This window comes from Mus musculus, chromosome 6 (genome assembly GCF_000001635.26).
Source record: "Mus musculus strain C57BL/6J chromosome 6, GRCm38.p6 C57BL/6J".
Taxonomy (NCBI): Eukaryota; Metazoa; Chordata; class Mammalia; order Rodentia; family Muridae; genus Mus; species Mus musculus.
In genome coordinates, this window is record NC_000072.6 from 91,682,259 (window position 1) to 91,701,417 (window position 19,159).

Sequence of the window (19,159 nt, forward strand, 5' to 3'; positions counted from 1 at the left end):
TAGTTGCAGTGACCCAGATGTCACTCAGCTATGACCCCAGCTACCCAAGGGCTCTGCAGTAGGAAGGTGACTTGGAACCCAACAATTTGGGACCAGGCCAGGCAATGTAGTGCCATCCCTATCTCAAAATATAATACATACACACTTACATACACATACATAAATAAATGCAAGTGTAGCTGAGCACTTTCTGTGCACCAGGCCTGTGATGCTTTGTGTACTTGATGGGAGTTCGAGGACCAGATCTCACCGAGTTGACATTACAGAAGGGGAGACTGATGAAGGCCTGAGCCACCTCCTCCCATTCTTCCCAGTCATCCCTTGTGTGATACTGTGTCGATCATTCTTAGGCTCAGGCCTGCCCAGGCTTTCCGAATTGAATCCCTGGGCCTGCCAGGCCTCTGTGGCCTCCCCTGCCCTGACTCTTTGTAGAGTCCTGTGACACCATGCCTGCAGGCTTTTGCAGCCTTACAGCCCTTGCTTCCTCTGTTCCCCACCCCCACCCTTCTGTCTGCCCAAAGGCTCTGGGCTTCCTGAAGTCTGCTCTGGGTTCAAAACAGCCACTTTCCTACTCTCTGACCTACCCCCTGGTCTCAGCCCTTTGTGCTGTGGGTAATGAAATGTGAGTCTGGATTTTTTTTTTTTAAGACGGGTTTTCTCTGTGCAGCCTTAGTGGAACTCACTCTGTAAACCAGATTGGCCTTGAACTCAGAGATCTGCCTGTCTCTGCCTCCCAGCGCTGGGATTAAAGGCTTGAGTCACACCACCACCTTATTTTGCTTCTTGGTGTCTTATGCCAGCCTAGGACAATGGATTCAGGCTGGTCAGGTCTGGGGCTACCATTCCCAGTTTAAGAGACAGGATAGCCATGCTACATAATTGACACTTATGTGCAGAGAGAGTGGAGAAGAAAGAAAAGGAAGTGGGCAAGCAGAGAGGGGGAAGGCCTTACTGAAGGTCACACAGCGCCACCTCAGGCTCAGCCAGGCTGTGGGTGTGTACAATCAGATGGAGGACATGCTCATTCAAATAAGGACAAGAATAATGGCACACTCCCCATCTCCATTTAAAAATAGTCACATTTGCTGACACTCGTTTGGCACTTCCTAGGTGCCTGGTGTCCTGTTCAGACTCTTTACACTGTTAACCTTGGACCCTCCCAGCAGCCAGAAGTGATGAGTTCCACTATTTTTATTTCCGTTTTACAGATGAGGAAACTAAGACACAGAAGGTCTGGGGAACTTGCCTGATGTCACACAGCCACGACGAAGTCGGGGCGCTTCGAAAACACAGCCTCATGTGGGCCAGGGGTGGGGGTGGGGGTGGGGGTGGGGGACTTGGCCTCCATTATCACTTCCACGGCAGCTCAGCCAGGCTTGCAGAGCTGCACACTGGCCCTGAGAGGACTCGGGGCAATGGGGGAGGAGCAGATTCTGGTAGGGATCTAGCTGCTGCGGCAGCCACAGGCCTCGTCCACAGACCTAGGTGGGTGTGTTAGAGAGCGTTGTGGTGTGGTAATATCAGGACAGGAGATGAGCCAGGGGTCTGGGTCTCTAACTCCTCATCGCCTGCATGAGAGGCCTGAGCAGTGCCATTAGCCACCAGCGTTTGGATGGAGCATGAGGATGGGTGCGCGCGCTCGACGAGGCGAGCTCCGGCTCTTTGTGTGTCCGAGCTCGTGCGCGCGTGCGTGCGTGTGTGTGTGTGTGTGTGTGTGTGTGTGTGTGTGTGCGCGCGCGCGCGCGCGCCCCGTGTGTGGGCGTGGCCGACAGACCAGGCCCCTCCCTAGGCCCCGCCCAGGCCCGGCCAAGCTGGTATTTTTCCACCCAGCAGGATGGGTGATGCGGAGAGCTGCCTGTTCAGACAACAGACACGCGAGGTCAGGGAGAAGCCGCTTATAAATTACCGCTTCCTCCGCGCCGCCGCCAGCGTCGTGCTCCGGGACCTGGTTGCTGCCGAGCTCCCGTGCCCAGCCGCCAACGCCGCGATCGCCGCCAGTCCCGCCAGCCTCGCCAGCCCCGGGCCATCCGCTGTGGGCTTAGCCACCCAGGTACCCAGGGCGTGTGGGCCGCGACTGCAGCCCCCTCCCCGGGCCGCGCTCCGCCACCTCACCGGGTCCCTGCGGGTCTGGCCTCCCCGCGCTCTTTCATCCCCTTCACCCCTGAGGGAGGGACTGAGGGTCTCCTGTTCAGCTCTGCTGGAGAGGGAGTTATTGTTTCCCTGGCGAAGGGGCTGGGGCTGCTGGTGCGGCGGCAGGTGTGTGTGTGTGTGTGTGTGTGTGTGTGTGTGTGTGTGTGTCCCACGGGGTGCCTCCTTGTCCCTGGATGTCTCTGTTTCTGAGAGTGGCTGTTTCTCCACCCTAGGCAGCCGTGTACATGTGCGCCCCGGGGTGTGTGATATGACCAGGGCTATGTCCGGGGCTGCCTTACCTGAGTGTAGTGTGGCCGTGTGGCTCTGTCTTCTGATACACACACACACACACACACACACACACACACACACATCTTGCCTATGTGAACCTGTACGTGTGGCTGTGTCTCCGGAACCCTGGCCGTGTGCACGTGTGTGTGCCCGAATGTGCCTGGATCCCTGGATCTGTGGTTGGGGGCAAGTCTAGTGTCTTCTAGCTGTACCCGAGAGGCCATCCCTTGTGCCCAGTGGGCCCAATGGACATCTTTGGTTCTTCGTAGTATTTAGGAGAGGTAAAAGGGCGGTATGGCTCCAGGTGCTGCCTGGGTGTGGCACGCAGGTGTGACAGTCGCTCCCAGGCTTGAGTAGCAGGGCTGAGGCCCGAAACGACAGCCAGGGGCAATGGGTAGCACCAGCTGAACACATCTTCCTCTAGACTGCTCCCCTTCACTTTATGGGTTCCTCTTTTGGGTGGGAGGTTCTGGTCTGCTCCCACTGGGGAAGCCACACAAGGAACCAGTCTCAGGAACAGATCCTACAGTCCCAAAGCCTCAACCTAGGCTGTAGCCTGGCGGCAAGGGAGGCGTGTGCTCAGCAGGGCCACCGACCTGGCTATTTTGGTCACTGCCTGGCCTCTGCCAGATCCCTGCCTTCCCTAGGACCAGCCCCAAAGGCTTGGGAGACAGCCTGGGCCCCCATTTCCTGCCTGGGGAAATAAATCATCTCAAAGACTGGCCAGGCGCTTGACCCGGAGGGTCCTCGGACTGCGGATTGGTAGCACGTGGCTCCAATTGGATGTCAGTAAATTGGCCTCCGATTTGGCACAGCTAGCTTTCAAATAAATGTCATAGAGATCTTTTTTAAATTAAAAGAAAAAAAAAATTTTTTTTTTGTTGCTGGTAGGGAGGGGATCTCACTCAGAGTCTCTAAGCCAGAAGGAGTTTATTTTTATGAGAGAGCTGGTGAGTGCTTAGCAACGGCCTGCCTGCCTCCCTCTCTACCAGGGAGTCATCGGGGAGTGGGGGGTGAGAGGGAGGTGTTTTAGCAAGATGATGGTGGGTGGCTGGAGGGGGACCTAGGCACCAGCTGAGAACCCACAATAGGATGGTATTGGCAGATGGTTGGAGGTTGTCTTAGGCCTTGGTTCAGCCACTCAGTTAACCTTGGGCAGTATTTCTTGTCCTCAGTCTCTTCATCTGTAAAATGGGTGGGGCATACTACCCATTGGATATGTCAACTGGGGATCCAAGAGTCTTCTTGTCCCCAGAAAGACTGTGTTCCTCTTAATGGTGACCTTGGGTAGTTCTCTTAGCTTGGGCTTGGCTGTCCAGGCGACAAGGACGCTAAGGCCAGCCTCGCCTTGTCCTTGAAGGGATTGAGGGAGATGAGGCTGAATAAGCTTGTGGTAAGCTGTAAAGCCGGGCTCGGCTCTAGAGCTGCTGATTAGAGGGTGTCACGAGGTCTCAGGTCACTGTGGTATGTGGCAAGGGCCATGGTGCTGTCCGGAGAGAGCTTTTGTCCTTTGGGGATACCCTGGTACTGCCTGTAGCTCTGTTGTGGTCAGCCTTCCTGACTTTCTAACCCCCTCTGTATCCACATCTGCTTGGTAGAATCTGGAGGCTCAGGGCTGGGGGAACAGCCCATTCTATAGATGGGTCAATGAGAACTGCCTAGGAGCCTGCCTTGCTTGCACTATACAGAATTGGGATTCCAAAAAGCTTTGCCATGGCCAGCTGTACATTTAGGCTTCACGGCACTTGGGCCACTGATTTGTTGGGGACATTAAGATGGGGACATTAAGGTGGAGAAGGTTCTGGAGAAAAGGAGAGACAAAGGTATTCTGGTCCTTAGGGCTGGAGGGTGTATGGGTGGGGGTGGTCCTTAGTACCTTATATTCCTTCTTGCTTCTCTGCACCTTCCAGTGGAGCCCAGCTACCATCCATCCACCTGCAGCAGGTGTTGTGCCACCCCACCCCCACCCAACCCAAAGGCAGGCTGGGCACTGGGGGTGAGGGGGGCTCCCTGCTTCTAACCTCAACTTGTCAAAGGTTTAGTTCTCCGAAAGTTTCCAAAGGTCTCAGTGATAAGGTGCCATGAGTCACTGAGCACATTCCTGGAGACAGGAAAGAGCTGTCAATCACAAGGACTCCCTGGAATGTTGCCCAGCTACTGCCATTGCTGCGATCTGGGTGGGAATAGAGGGTTGGCCTGGGGTTCCAGCTGTGCCGACTGACTTTGGCAGTGGTTGTAGGCAAGAATCAGACTCTTTGAGGAGGCTGCAGCTTGCTTCGTGGTGTTTGTCAAGTTAGCCTAGCCAAAGAAGTTTGAATCTATGTGTTGTGTGGAGTAGCTATGGTTCTGGGGCATCCATGCCCTGGTGGAGAACTAGGGCTCTTTTTTTTTTTTTTTTCTAGACAGGGTTTCTCTGTGTAGCCTTGGCTGTCCTGGAACTTACTCTGTAGACCAGGCTGACCTCGAACTCAGAAATCCACCTGCCTCTGCCTCCCAAGTGCTGGGATTAAAGGTGTGTGCCACCACTGCCTGGCCTAGGGCTCTTTCTTAATGTGTCTCATTTAGGTGGTTAAGAAACTTTGGCTGAGGGGCTGGTGAGATGGCTCAGTGGGTAAGAGCACCCGATTGCTCTTCCGAAGGTCCTGAGTTCAAATCCCAGCAACCACATGGTGGCTCACAACCATCCGTAATGAGATCTGACTCCCTCTTCTGGAGTGTCTGAAGACAGCTACAGTGTACTTACATATAATAAATAAATAAATCTTTAAAAAAAAAAAAAAAAAAAAAAGAAACCTTGGCTGAGGTCAGCTCTGGGCAGGCATTGGATTTGGGGTAGAATGTTGGCTTTGAGGCACTAATAACCTAGAGGGAGTAGCTGCTGCAAGGACCACAGCCATCCATGACTGCCTTGAGGGAGACTTAAGAGCCCGTGAGCCAGTGTGTGCTTGGTGAGGCAGAGGTAATATTGGAGTCAATGCTTCTTATGGGCAGAGAGGCAGGGTGAGCTGGCCTGGTAGGCAGGGACACAGAGGGTTTAAATGTACCGTGACATGAAATAGCTAATAGAACGTGTCCATAGGGTCTCAGTTAGAGAGAGGCCATGAATAGATGTGGCCAGAGCCAGATGATGGAGGGCTATGGGTTTCAGGCTTATAGTTATCAGGAGGGCAGCAGGGAGACAAATAGGTTTGAACAGCATGTAGGGACGGTAGCAGGAGTCAATCAAGGTTGGAGCCTGGGGAGAGACCCCTAATGGTAAGCAAGGAACTGGATTGGGCTCCAAAGATCAAGGGTGGCTGCCTACTGGCCTACCATTAGACAGGGTACAAGGTATTTTCTGGACCAAAGAATCTGGCCCCAAGTTCTTTCTGTAAACACCAGGTGAAGCCTGGACACCCTGTTTAACAGGTACCAGGCAGGCCATTAACTTGCTGGTTTCCACCTCCCTGGAGCGTGCAGATCTGGCATCTTTAGGGAAAGTTATGGGCAGGCCTGAGAGCGGCAGGATTTTCCCTTCTGACCACTTTGGGTTAAAGGATTCTTTTGGAAACACGCGCTGAGGCTGGGCTTAGGGGGGTGGGGTCGGAGAAGCAGGAAGATAGAAATGTTTGTCTTTGTGTGTGTGTGTGTGTGTGTGTGTGTGTGTGTGTGTGTGTGTCAGGGGTGGTGGGGGAGTTGGGGAAGTTGGCCTGGAACTTATTATGTAGCCCAGGCTGGCGTGGAATTTTGCTACACTCCTGCTTTGGGCTTCCAAGTTCTGGGATTACAGGTGTGAGGTACTGTGCCTAACATTTCCCTGAGATATGGCTCATCAGGTAAAATCACTTGCCAGGATCACCAGGTCCCCATGTCGGAAGGAGAGAATTCCACAGTGATCTCTTTTGACCTCCACATGAGATCCTAGCATGTCACATAAGATACACATAATAATTATATTTTTTCAAGGAAAAAGATATTTTAAGGGTTTGGGACTGTACAATGTATGCTTAACCCGAGTTTGATCTCTGGCACACACACTCCTCTCCACCAATTAAATTAAATTAAATTAAATTAAAGTTGAAGTATAATGCAGAGATGCTTTGAAGTTCAGTAAATTCAGACATCAGTGTAACTATCAGCCAGATAAAAACATCCCTATGTTTTGCACACATGTTTGTGTATAAACATATGTGTGTATGTGCAAATATATGTGTGTGTACTCGTGGAAGTCAGAGGTCAACATTAGGTATCTTTTCAGTTGCTTTCTACCTGTCCTGTGTGTGTGTGTGTGTGTGTCTGTGTGGTGTGCATGTGTGTGAATATGTTCATGTTTGTACAGATGTGTGTGGAGGGTAGAGTTCCACATCAGCCTGCCTTTCTCCTTTACCCTTTTACTCTTTTTTTTTTTTTTTGAGACAGTCTCTCACTGAACCTGGAGCTAGGATGCCAGCCAGCTCACTCTTATCTTCTCATTTTTGTCCCCACTGTCCCCAGTGCTGAGCTGCATGAGTTTAGGGCCACATCTGCCTTTTTATTTTCTTGCTGGGGCCCTGCCCTTGCTTTTCCTGCTCACACAACCAGCTGTCTGACCTGCAAAGGCCTCTCTCTAGCTCCTCTGCTCCTTGCTTTTTTGCTTGAGGAGGGGATGGGGACTCTACCCTTGCTAGGCAGACACTGTACCACTGAGCCACATCCCCAGCTCTCTCCACACCTTAAGAGAGCTACTTTTAGATGTCTGTCACTGTGAATGAATTTTGCCAAGTCACCTCCCCATATCAGTGGATTTGTGCCAGGCAGTGTGAATCACCCTTGTAATCCCAGGACTGTATGTGTGTATTATATATGGCTAACTGTAGCACTGACTATTAAATGAAAAATTCTGGAAATGAGCAGTTCATGTGTTGTTGAAGACATTTTATGACAGTATTGGGTTATATATAATTCTAGTTTATTATGAGCTATTGCTCTCAGAATGACTAATTTATAAATGAAACTTTATCTTAATTATGTGTAAAGGGATCGGATAGAAGGCAGTATAGACTGGAGGTCATTGCTTTCTGTATTTGAATACTATAGTGTGCCCTCTGGGCAAGAGGCATGATAACCATACAACAGCTTGTCCATCTGTCCAGCTTGTCCATCTGTCCTGCAGATGCTTTATCTGTAGGCGTAGGATTGTGAGAGAATCTCCTGTGGGCATTGTGTGCTAGCTTTTTTAATGGACATACCATTTCATTTGTGTAGGAATGACAAACTGCCAAATGACTCACTTTTCAGTTACAAAAATTATATACCTCAAGCAATACAGAACTCACAGAAGCTAAAATATATTCCCTTCAGATCATTACAAAATATCCATATAAAAGGTTGGGTTGAGGGTATAAGCTGGGGATTGCATGCTTGCCAAGTGTGAGGCGCTGGGTTCCTCCCCCAATGCTAATAAATGACTAAATAAAGATCTTAAGACTATCTGTTGCTCTCACATGCAGCTCTAGCTGTGTGGTACCTGCAGTGTCTGTCGGAATGCAGACTGCTTTTATCACTTTCTGGGTCCATTTTCATTTCCTTGTGGGAGTAAGGATTTGCTCAGCAGGCCAGCCAGCCAACCAGCTAGCCTGCTAGCCAGTTGTGGTTTGGTTTTGTTTTTAACAAAAACAGCGTCATACTGTTCCAGGTTCTGTCACTTGGTCTGTACAAACAATGGCCCATTGTGACCTGCCACCCCGCAGAATGCCCTGCAGAACACACTGCAGAACGTACAAGCCCACCAGCCCACTGTGCACATCCTTGGCTTGTGACCCTCTGGCCTCTTCTGTCCTAGCTGACCAACCAGACTACAGCTCAGTGAGGGCGTCGCCTCACTCAGTGGCTTCCAACTTGCCCCGAAGGTGAACAAACCGCTGACAGGAGTGTCTTTCTAAATACAGGAGCTCACCCATTCAATTCTCCTGCCTCAGCTTCCCAGGTGGCTGAAACTGCAGGTGTGTACCACCGGTTGCACCGCAAATGCTTATTGAGCACCTACTGAATGTCAGGCACCGTCCCAAGGGTAGGAAGGGCAACAATGAATAAACCAGTCTCTGGTGCTGGGCGGCTTGCAGTCCCTCAGGAGAGTGAGGCCAACATAGGGAGGGGGAGAAGATGAGTATCTGGAGGTTAATGTACAATCTCAGGCCTTTTATGCTGAGGGCAGGCACTTGGGAACAAGTCGCAGGTGTGCGGAAGAGTGGTCCATTGACTGGAGTTCAGGGATTGTGGACTTTGGGATCACCCAGCTAACCTGCCCCACCCACCCACCTACCTCAGTGACTAGGAGCTCTGGTGAGGTCTGGGCGAGGTGTTTATCAGTGGAAGAGATCCAACCTTCCAATTACCTATTGTTCAGTTTCCCTGCCTCTGCTGTGCCCACCATTCTGGTTATGTAAAACTCCCCTTCTGGGAGGTAGGTTAAGGACACTGGCAAGATCTTGTGCAACTGACTTTTCTGGGGATGGATCCCAGGGAGGTTTCAACAGTTGGGCAGGTGCTAGCCACACCCCAGCCCCTCACCTCAGTGTTTCCATGCTGCTGTTCTTAGTCTCAGTTAATGGGAAAGGGATGGGAAGGAAGCACTGCCCTCCCCCTCTCCAAGGGCAGGCTGCTTGAGAGATAATCACAGTCCAGGACCCAACTTCCAGAAAGCTTGGGGAAGAACCTGGAGCCTGGTACTGATGACCTGATCTGCTCAGCCCAAGACTGAGCTGCGTGGGGGAAGGGTGGGAAGGACATTCTGCCCAAACTTGTTGGGCATCCATTGGACAGGAGACATCTATAACTGAGCCTACCTATCTCCTGGTCTGGTTAGTCTGTTTACCTTGTCCCATCCCCATTCCCCACCCTCTGCCCCCAGCCTTGGTATCTCTGTTGAGTAGATGGCGCTTTTAGGCTAGGTCTCCTAGCTGGGACATTCTGAGTGTCCTGTTTCCATGGTGCTTGTAACAGGGTAGAAGTGGAATATGACTGGTTGCCATATTCTATCAACCCCCTTCCTACGGAAAGCCCAAAGGCTGAGATTGCTAGATGCTTGGCAGGGGGTAGAGAAGTGTGGCTGGCCGGTGGATCTGTGCAGTCATGCCTAGTGGGTGAAGGGCACTGGAACAGGGCCGTTCTGAGGACTCTGCCCCTGCTCCAGGGCTAATCAGCCCCAATGGAAGGCTGGTCATGATTTCAAGGACCATCATTCTATCACCAGATGGCAACTGGCATCCACAGCCTCCTGACCAGCCACCGTGTCTCCTGAGCACCTCTCTGTACCATCTAGGAGGTGATGCTGAGCCAATCTCCTGCTCAAGAGGCTTCCTGTGGCTCCAGAGCACCCTGTGAACTCTGTGACCAACTCTAAAGAAGAATTTGATGTTAGACTCTTCCCCAGATCGGGCTCACCTCTCCTTGTAGTCTGGGGTTCTCCGCCGAACCTAGTCCTTTGTTCCCCATCTTCTTCCCACTCCTCAAGTACAGCTTGAAGCTTCCTGGTCCAAGAAGCATTCCTTGACCCCGGGTGGTGCTTAACATACAGGAAACCAAAGATCACAAGAATCAAAGAGGACTTGAACTTCCCTACCTGAGCTCCTAGAGCTCTGTCCCCGCGGCCTGATCTTGGACCTCTGTGAGCCTGCCATATATCCACCTGACCACCAGCTGGGGACACACTGAGAGAAGGGGAGATACTCCAGCATCTAGCAGAGGGGTCTGGCTCTCAGAAGTGCACCCCCATCCTGAAATGAGAGCCTATTCTTTGAACATCTATTGGTCCAGGCTTGGACCCACCCATCCACCCACCTAGCAGGTACTTATTCCTTCCGGGCTGTGCGGATATCGCCAGTGGATAGGGCAGTCTGAAGTCTTCCCTCCTGGGGCTGTCTGCTTGGCAAGGGTGATGGATATCCAGCAAAAAGTTATGCAGGTGAACGTATAAAATCAAAGCCGGGCATTGCGAACCAGGGCTGGTGTCCTTGGCCTCTGGTTTTCTTACTGTGTGACCTAGGTGAATCCTTATCCCTCTCTGGTCCTTGGGTGTGAGGAGATCACTTGTGGATCATGAGGAGAAGAGTCCTAAGTCTGTGTGGTCCCAGTGTGAGGCGCACACCTATACTTGTCCTCTTGCTGATTTTCCAGGGTGGCCCGACCCTTGCTTTGAAAGGAGGCATCCCAGTTTGGAGACTAGAATTCCAGAGTGGTGCTGAGCAGAGCTGTGGCAAGCCAGCTTTTCGTATGGAATAATCTCCTTGGGAACAATGTGGGTTTGCCTAAACTATTAGTGGGAGAATATAGATTAGAACAAACCTTTAAAAAGAGAGAAGGAAAAAAAAACCAAAACCCACGCCTGCCAGCCCCTTCCCTTGGTGCTGTGGAGTCTATTTCTGTCTTTCGTTTCTCGCAGTAGAAGGTGGGCTTCTTTTAAAGGTATCCTGTTGTGAGCCTAAAAAAAAAAAAGTGTCAACTCTTGTGGAATATCTCTTCCGCACCCCACCCCCACCCCCTGTCAACTTTTAGCCATGCCAAGTGTTTTGTGTATTTTTTGGGGGGTGTGGGTTTTGTATTTTTTTGGAGGGGGGGTGCTTCTGAGGATGAGACCCAGTAAGGTAAGGGCTTTGCTCCAGTCCTGGGAAGAAGCAATATGAAACACTGATATTATTTCTTTCTCTGTACCCGGTTCGGGCACAGTGGGGAAGGTGTGGCACGGGGGACTGTGGCAGTGGCAGAAGTTGGATGTGGTGTGGAGGGTGCTAAGCAGCAGCTGTGAGCCTCCTTGTGTCCCTGAACCCCACTGGCTCGGAACCTGCCACCTCTCGTGGCCGTGAGGGAGAAGTCACCCTGCCTCAATGATTCAAGGGCACCGAGTCAGTGTGGTTTGGATGAGGGATTGCTGGGAGCTTGACGTTCCCTGAGATTATGCCCAGTTCTCTGGCTAGGGTGAGTTCCAGGGTCCATGTGTGTGGGTCTGCTTTGTAAGAAGGCGGGGGCAGTGATAGCTGGAAAGGGGAACTGGGTAGGGGATGAGTCGGTCGGTCGGTCGTTAAGAGGAGCGGAACTCAATTCCCAGCAACCGTGCGATGTCTCACAGCTGTCTGTAACTCCAGTTCCAGGGCATCCAACACCCTCAAACAGGCAATGCACATGAAATACAAATAAATCATTTTTTTTAAAAGGGCTGGAACTGGGAAATCACTTGGAACCCGTCACAGTGGTCTCCTCCCTAGGCAAGAGCCACCCCTTCTTAGCGTTAGCTTCTATTTTGAGTTCTGGGGTACAGGCTCCAGCCAAAGGATAATTTGCTTCCTTTGAATGTGAAGAGTCCAGCCTCTGCCAGCATCCTTGGAAAGCCCCAAACCTGCCACCAGGAAAATCTTGTGTATTGTTGTCTCTCTACTCATTGGGGATCGCTAACACCAGTTTTCCCTGAGGCCCCAGCCTGAGCCCCTCAGCCCATTAGTAATATTTCTTAACTTCCTAACATTACCCTGACTTGAGATTGCTGTTACCAGGTCCTGGAGCTACTAGGTGTTGTTCATTGTGGTGTTGTGGAGTTGTAAATCATATAGACCAGCTCTGATCAGATTTTGGTTTTAGATGTGATTTTTTTTTTTTTTTTTTAATTTTTCTACAGCCCAGGATGGCCACAAACTCATGATCCTCTTGCTTCAGCCTCCTGAATGCTGGGATTACAGGTGTGCACCACCATTCTAGGCTTTCTCCCTGTCATGATACAGGTCAAGTTGGAGTCTCCAAGTTGGGACCTAGCATTCGGTATTCCTTAAAAGCCTAGCTGAGATAGCTACCTGTACAGTGGGTACACCTGTGGTCCAGTTATGTGGGAGGTTGACGAGGAAGCGTGGCCAGAGCCCAGGAGTTAGGGCAGTATAGTCTCCGAGCCACATAGGGAGTTAGACCCAGGCTGTAGACCCTTCTTCTCAAAAGATGAATAATATGATAAATTCGGTTTCCCTAGTGTTCATATTTTGCATAGGAAAGCCCCAAAGCCTTCCTGGGGGCAGGTGACTGGCTCAAGGTCATAGGGCTGAGAGCTGGCTTAGCCGGCCTTGGGCCAGTGCCACCTTGGAAAGGATGCTTATGGGGAAGCCGCTTGCTACTCTGCAGTGTTGGCGGTCCAAAAAAGCCGCAGGAGGCTTTTGCAGGCAGCCAAGTCGGATGTAAGTCAGGGAGAGCCCAGGGCCAGCCAGGCCCTGCAGACAGGCCTAGTGGCTCCAGGCAGTGTGTCAGGACAAGGCCCCCAGCATGGGATCTGGCTTGTTGCCTGCTGGGGTGGCGATGGTGGAGGGGAGTCTTTGAGAGGCTTTTCAGCTCCTGGAAGACAACACAGGGCCTGCTGCAACACCCCTCACATGGCCTCTGGTTATCTAGAGACATTCTAGCATGGGGGCTAGCAGAAGTGCTTGACCCAGGACCAGTGCTGCCCTTGTGGAAAGCTGCATCCCTCTGAAATTGTCTCCAGTTGAGCTCTGCATTGAGGATGCAGGGGGGCCCTGAGGTCTAGTTTCCTACCTGCCTGGGCCGCATGTTTACATGGGTCACTGGGCTTCAGTAAGTGGAAGAAAAAGATAGATTGAGTCTGAGTTCTTAGAACATGGTGGTCACTGGACCAGAAGTGACAGTTATCACAGGACAGTGGAGAAGAATAGGCGGCTCCATCCATATCTGGCATTCGGAGCTGGGGATGGGGTTCGCAGTCTGTGGTGAAGAGTCCTCCAGATGTTTCACAGGCCTACCAGTGAGGACTGATTTAAACATGTATGTCTTCCTGTGTGCCCTGGAGTGAGGGCTGGGGATGAGGGGGAGGGTCAGGCCTAAGTTTTGCAACAGACACATGATAGAATGTCAGGCTGTGGGGAACCTCAGATGTCAAGTCATTCTGTCACCTGTATCCTCCATGTTGGTACTAATGGGCTGAATGTCAGATAGAAAGGAGCATAAAATGACACAGCAGGTTCAAGCCAGGGCACAGGTCAGTTGGTCAGTTGATCTGTCTGTCTGTCTCTGTTTCTCTCTCTCTCTCTTTCTCATACACACACACACACACACACACACACACACTGCTGAGGATGGACACAGGACCTTGCTCATACCAGGCAACACCCTACCCATGAGCCATATCCCTAGATATTCAATTAATTATATTGGTATATGTATATGTTTTTGTATGTATGTATGTGTGTATGTGTGTATGTACAAGTGTGAATCCTAGAGGCCAGAAGAGGGCTTCAGATCTCCTGAAGCCAGAGTCACAGTTGGTAATGAGTCTCCTAATGTGGGTGTTGGGAGATAAACTCCAGCCCTCTGCGAGCACAGCAGGCACTCTTAGCCACTAAGCCATCTCGCTAGCCTTGTATTTATTTAGTTTTTGAGATGAGGTTTTTCTATGTAGCTCAGGTCAGTCTCCAACTCACATTCTTTCTGCCTCATTCTCTCCAGTGCTGGGATTACATGTGTGATTCTCTATGCCCTAAGAAGACTGGGTTCAGCAAAAATCAGTTTAAATTAACTTTAGAGGTAAATAGAACATTGACTGCTACATTTACCTGAAGAGCGCAGCTTAAGAATCCTCCAGGTGTGGCTATATTCGGGTGCTGAGATATTGTTAGTTTGCTCCATTTCTGGCTCCGTGTTCCTCAGTGCTTACTCCATTCTCCCTGAAGGACCTTAGCTGCCCCAGTGAAACCCCATCTCCACAAGCCATCTCAACTTAGAAGAAGCCTCTTCTAACTCCTCCTCCTGCTCCTCCTCCTCCTCTAAATAATTTTAGGATTATGTATGTGTGCATGGTGTATGTATACGTGTGTGTTGGGGGCAGTGCACATGACTTGACATGCATGTGGATGTCATAGGAAAACTGAAGTCTGTTTTCACCTGTCACCTTTGTATGGGTTCTGGGGATGGTATTCAGGCTTCCAGGCTTATATGGCAAGTGTCTTTAACCCACTGAGCCTGCCGACTCCCCAACTCCCAGTGCTTTTAACAAGAGTTCTGGCTGTCATTCGAATTGTCCAGGCATAGTCAAGTCCACGAGTGAGCAACTCTGATTGGCCAGGTCTAGTTCACATGTTCCTCCAGAAGTAGGAGGTGAGATCCGTTTCCTGATAGGATGAGATTGATAGATGTGCCTCACCAGGTTAAATCAGTTCAGACTGTTCCTACATTGGGTATGAGTGCCAGCAAGCCACACAGACCCACTGATACAGAGGGCCGCTCTTATCTGTCTGAGGCAAGCTGGCCTCTTACTGGTCAGGATTTATCCAGACAGAATGCCATTGCTCAAGGTTCCTTGAACAATGTGCTGAGAATTTGTGCTTTAAACGCAGTGTCTCCATCTTCCTCGTTATCTTCCTTCCTTTGGCATGGCCCAGGAGAGTCAGGTACTTGTTACCATTTCCCATCTCTGTGCCTCACCCGTTGCAGATATTACTGACTCACCTCGGCTTCGGTGGGGCCATGTCCACCAAGGAAGTGGAGGAAGGCCCAGTGACTTCCCACTCATGTTTCAGTCTCACCTTAGGTAGGGTTCAGGATTCCTTGAGAACAGGGGACCTCGGCTTCTTGAGGTGCGGTCTTTCCTCAAACACTGCCTGGTACATGGTAGGTGCTTAAGAAATTGTTGACAGTTCCTACCATATGGTACCGTGGACTCAGTGCCTGAGCTCAGTGTGCTTAGTGTGTAGCAGTGAGTGCTCTGAGGAGGGAGGCTGGCAGTGAACTGATAGAGCAGCCAGAACTCTGCTCAGGTTGTGGAAGAAGCTAGAGTTGCTGCCAGAGAGGAGAGGTGGAGCTTAAGGAGGGGTCAGGTGCCTCTGCCTACCTACCCCCCTTATCCTTATCCCTGTACATCACCATTAATTCCAGTTTAAGTGTCCTTGAAATCTTAGCTCTTCATTGATAAGAATGCTTTTCTTGATTCTACACATTTTTATAATCCAGGAAGGCTGAAAGGCCTTCCTGTGTCTGGGCCAGCAACTCTGCGGGTGGCCTGAGACGCCAGGCCCAGAGCTCTGCCCCTGCTTGTCTGAACAGAGACTCCCTGTTTTGGGGTGCAGCCCTACTGTGGTGCTCCCACTGAATGTGCACAAGGCTCTGGGGGTCCACCCTGAACACTCTAGGTAACATGAACAAGTAAATCAAAATTCATGAGATGGCTTCTGGGCCATCCCCAGAGGATAGCTGCTGTCCAGCAGATTCCAGCAGGCTTCCTGGGCGTAATGGGTCTCAGTAAGTTTAATGTGGTAATTGGGGGACTGTGCCTTTCTTAAGAATCTTGGGGCTGGACAGTTGTGGTGTCTCAGCTGGCAAAGGAACTTGCTGCCTCCTAAACTTGACCCAAATTCAGTCCCCAGGAGCCTCGTGCAAGCTGTCCCTTGATCTCCACATGCCCCTTCCCCCCACCTCCGCCTGCCACACACAGAAATGTAACAGTAATGGTGGTGACAGTAATAAAGAGAATCTGTCTAGCCTTACGCTGTCAATAGGGGATAGCCAGTGACTGGTCTGGGACCTGGGCAGATTACAGAGCTAGTGGGAGTGCAGGCTTTCTAGTCTGGTCTGGTGAGTGGCTCACCTATGCACACCAGCAAAAAGAACCTACCTTAATATATATATATATATAAAATATATACGTGATATGTGTATCTGTATCTGAAGCATATCCAGCATCAATGTAGAAGTCAAAGGGCAAGTTGCAAAGAGTTAGTTCTCTTCTTCCACTGTGTGGGTCTGTCAAATCAAACTCAGGCTATCAGGCTATCAGGCTTGGCAGCAAGCACCATTACCTGATGAGCCATCTCCCTGACCCCAAAGGGACCTTTATTAGACATCAAACCCACCAGGGCTTCCAGCAGCCCCACACAGTGTGCAAAGACAGTTGAGTGATTCACTGGGACTTGGGCTGTCTGGGTTCAAGAGCAGTGAATCCAGAGAGAGGATTCAGAGTCAGTTAGAGGGAGAACAGGAGAGGAGGAGAGGGGAGAGGGGGGAGAGAGGGAGAGGGAGGAGAGAGGGAGAGGGAGAGAGGGAAAGGGGGAGAGGGAGAGAGAGAGAGAGAGAGAAAGAGAATGAATGTTTGCATCTGGGTGGCCACCTGAGTGTGCATGAGCACATGTGTGAGAGTGCACGTCTATGTGTGCATACACATGCTTGAGATTCAGCATCCTTCATCCCTGGTCCAGGTCCCCTGGGCTCAAGGAGTCCCCTCTCTAGCATGTGTGTTGGGAGTTACCCATGATCAGACCTGGTCACCCTGGGCATGCAGGCCCTGACCACACCTCTTTGCTTCCTGTTTGCAACAGGTGCAGAACCAGTGCCACAGCCTCTTCAGAGGAGCATCTCAAGCGTAAGTAATTTCTCAGCTTCCTTATTGGCTCAGGCTCACCACCACCCACAGCAGGATCCCATGGGGGAGGAGTCTCCAATTTAGTGTGTCTTCCTGGCTCTAGGAGAGAAGTTTCCTGAGATGGCCCCAGCATCTAATGCTTGGCCCCTCTGGGTGGAGGGCCACTTGGTCTGCCTGTACCCATGCTGTGGCAAGGAGTAGCCGAGGTAGATATCATTGGGGGTGGGGGAAACAGGAGTTTGGATGAGATGATACTGAGCCCCAACTTCAAGGGGGTCCTGGCTCTAAAGAGAGGATCTCTTCCGTGTGTGTGTGTGTGTGTGTGTGTGTGTGTGTGTGTGTGTGTGTGTGTGTCTGTGTGTGTGTCTGTGTCTGTGTCTGTGTTCTGAGCTCTACCACGAGCTACAGCCCCAGCTTCACTGAAGGTTCTATTTGAACAGAACAGAAAATGTTCAGTAGGTTGTGAGTGAATCTCTTGAGTTTCTCATGCCCTTCCTCTGATGGTCCTGGGGTTGATGCTGGCCAGGGGCTCTTATCCCTGTGCACTGCTGTGAAGAACCACACGAACAGTATTTTTGCTGAATCACTGGGGAGTAAGTCACAAGTGGGGTGCCCCTTCCCTTAGTCTTTCATGTATTTCCTCAGAGCAAGGCCATTGTCTTATGTAACCACAGCCCGATTATCAGCCTGGGACATTTAACATTGACATAGTTCTCATATCTAATCAGCTGATTGTCTTGGTACTACACCTTGCTTTCTCTTCTCTTTAATGTTTCCCCCCTTCTTCAAGTTCAAAATCCTAACAGTGCCTGCAAGAAGGATTTGTTTTCAGGCTGATTTAGCTGATTTGGGACTTGGGATTCAAAGTCCTTTAATCTTGACATCTACTAAGGAACACTGGAGTGTGTATACGCATTCTGGAGAACATTCCAGGTTCAGGTCCTTGCCCTGTGATCTGGTTCCAGGTTCAGGTCCTTGCCCTGCAATCTGTCCTGCCACTTTGTTGATCTTGTGACCCACTTGTGGACCCTGCTCTCAAATTTGAGAACTCCACCTTCCTTGATAGAGATTTCTTAATATCTAATCTCCTCCTCCCATTCCACACTCCTCTCTCTTTTTCTCTCTTCTTTTTCATTGGCTCTGGGGTCGTTGCTTTCCAGCATAAACAATGCTTCATCCTGAGCTGTTCTCTTAGCTTCCGAGGAAGTCTCTCACTGACACAGGGCTGGTGTATGGTCAATTTGGGGTCATCCGTGGGACTCTCACGAGACCCTTCTTAACTGCCACTGTGGTCGGACCCAATTGCACTTTTGGTCAGTTTCTGACCGGGTGTGCTCCTGTATCAAAAAAGCCAACTGGAGACCATAGGTTCTCTGATGTCAGATATGCCCATCCCCAGAGACTCAGAAGACCTCCCCCAGCAGCTATTGAGTGGGCAGAGAACCATGCTCAGAGTCTCACCTTAATGGTCGTGTGTCAGGGACATTTATTGCCTGTGGGTACTAGATGGTCCTCGAAGTGTAACACATTAGCTTGTTACAACCCCTAGAACCATGCTACAGCCTCAAGAGCTAAGCTGCAGGAGGTAGGAGTTCTTGTTCTTTCAGTAAAAATGGCAGATGAACAGGTGGAATGCTTACTGAGTGCCAGGCAAGGCCGCATCCCTCAGCAGCTTGGATGCAGACTTTGAGTGCCGTTGTCTCGTAAGTACTGTTAGCCAGCACCATTGTGCAGACTGGGAAACTGAGACTTAGGGGGACCTCCCAAGTTCTCACAACCACGAACTCACTTGCCCAAATCTGGTGCCCGCTTGGTGGCAACTGCCCTCCTGATAGGTGGGGAGCCCCTTCCATCCCCAGCGACTTCCCTTTTCCAAGGTCTTCCTGCTACTGGTTAATGAGCAGCCAAGGATAGTGGGAGCCAGGGAGGCCACTGCTCACTCTGAGGCTGGAATGTGAGTTTTGTTTCTAGATAAAGAGTCTTGTGCAAGTGACTGGCCCCACGGGGCCTGGCAACGTCCTAGGCAGAGCATAGATGGCGACCATGCTGTTCCTCTTCAGCGCTGATTCCAGCTGCACACCAGGCTACCTAGGAGGGTGCTTTGGCCCTCAGACTGCCCCACATCACTCTTGTGTAGCCCTCCTGGCTTGCCGTTTCTGAAAAGACTCATGGCCTCCCCTCCACCCTCTATGTGGAGGTCAATGGGGTTTGCAGGGAGTATATTATGCAGGGATGATACGCTGTCTGAGTTCTGGGTGTGGCCCACTCCCACATATTCCTGGGGCCCGAGAAGGGCTAGATCTATCTTTTTAGCCTTAAGGCAGGTCTGAATTCATTCCAAGTCTGGGGGCTGGGATGTGGCTCTGTGGCCCTTTGTAATGCCTG

At 50.9% G+C, this 19,159-nt stretch overlaps 1 protein-coding gene across 5 annotated transcripts in view; it reads left to right on the forward strand.

The window, feature by feature from the left end:
• Positions 1 to 1,789: 1,789 nt before the first annotated feature.
• Positions 1,790 to 19,159, forward strand: part of Slc6a6 (solute carrier family 6 (neurotransmitter transporter, taurine), member 6) — a 75,016-nt gene continuing 57,646 nt past the window's right edge. For 2 of the 5 annotated variants that reach the window (XR_003956177.1, XR_003956178.1), the window contains exons 1-2: positions 1,790 to 2,050; positions 16,731 to 16,774. The gene's annotated coding sequence lies outside the window, so the exon portion shown is untranslated. The remainder of the gene's footprint in view (positions 2,051 to 16,730; positions 16,775 to 19,159) is intronic. The other 3 variants (XM_030255303.1, NM_009320.4, XM_006505871.3) reach the window with 3 other exon arrangements.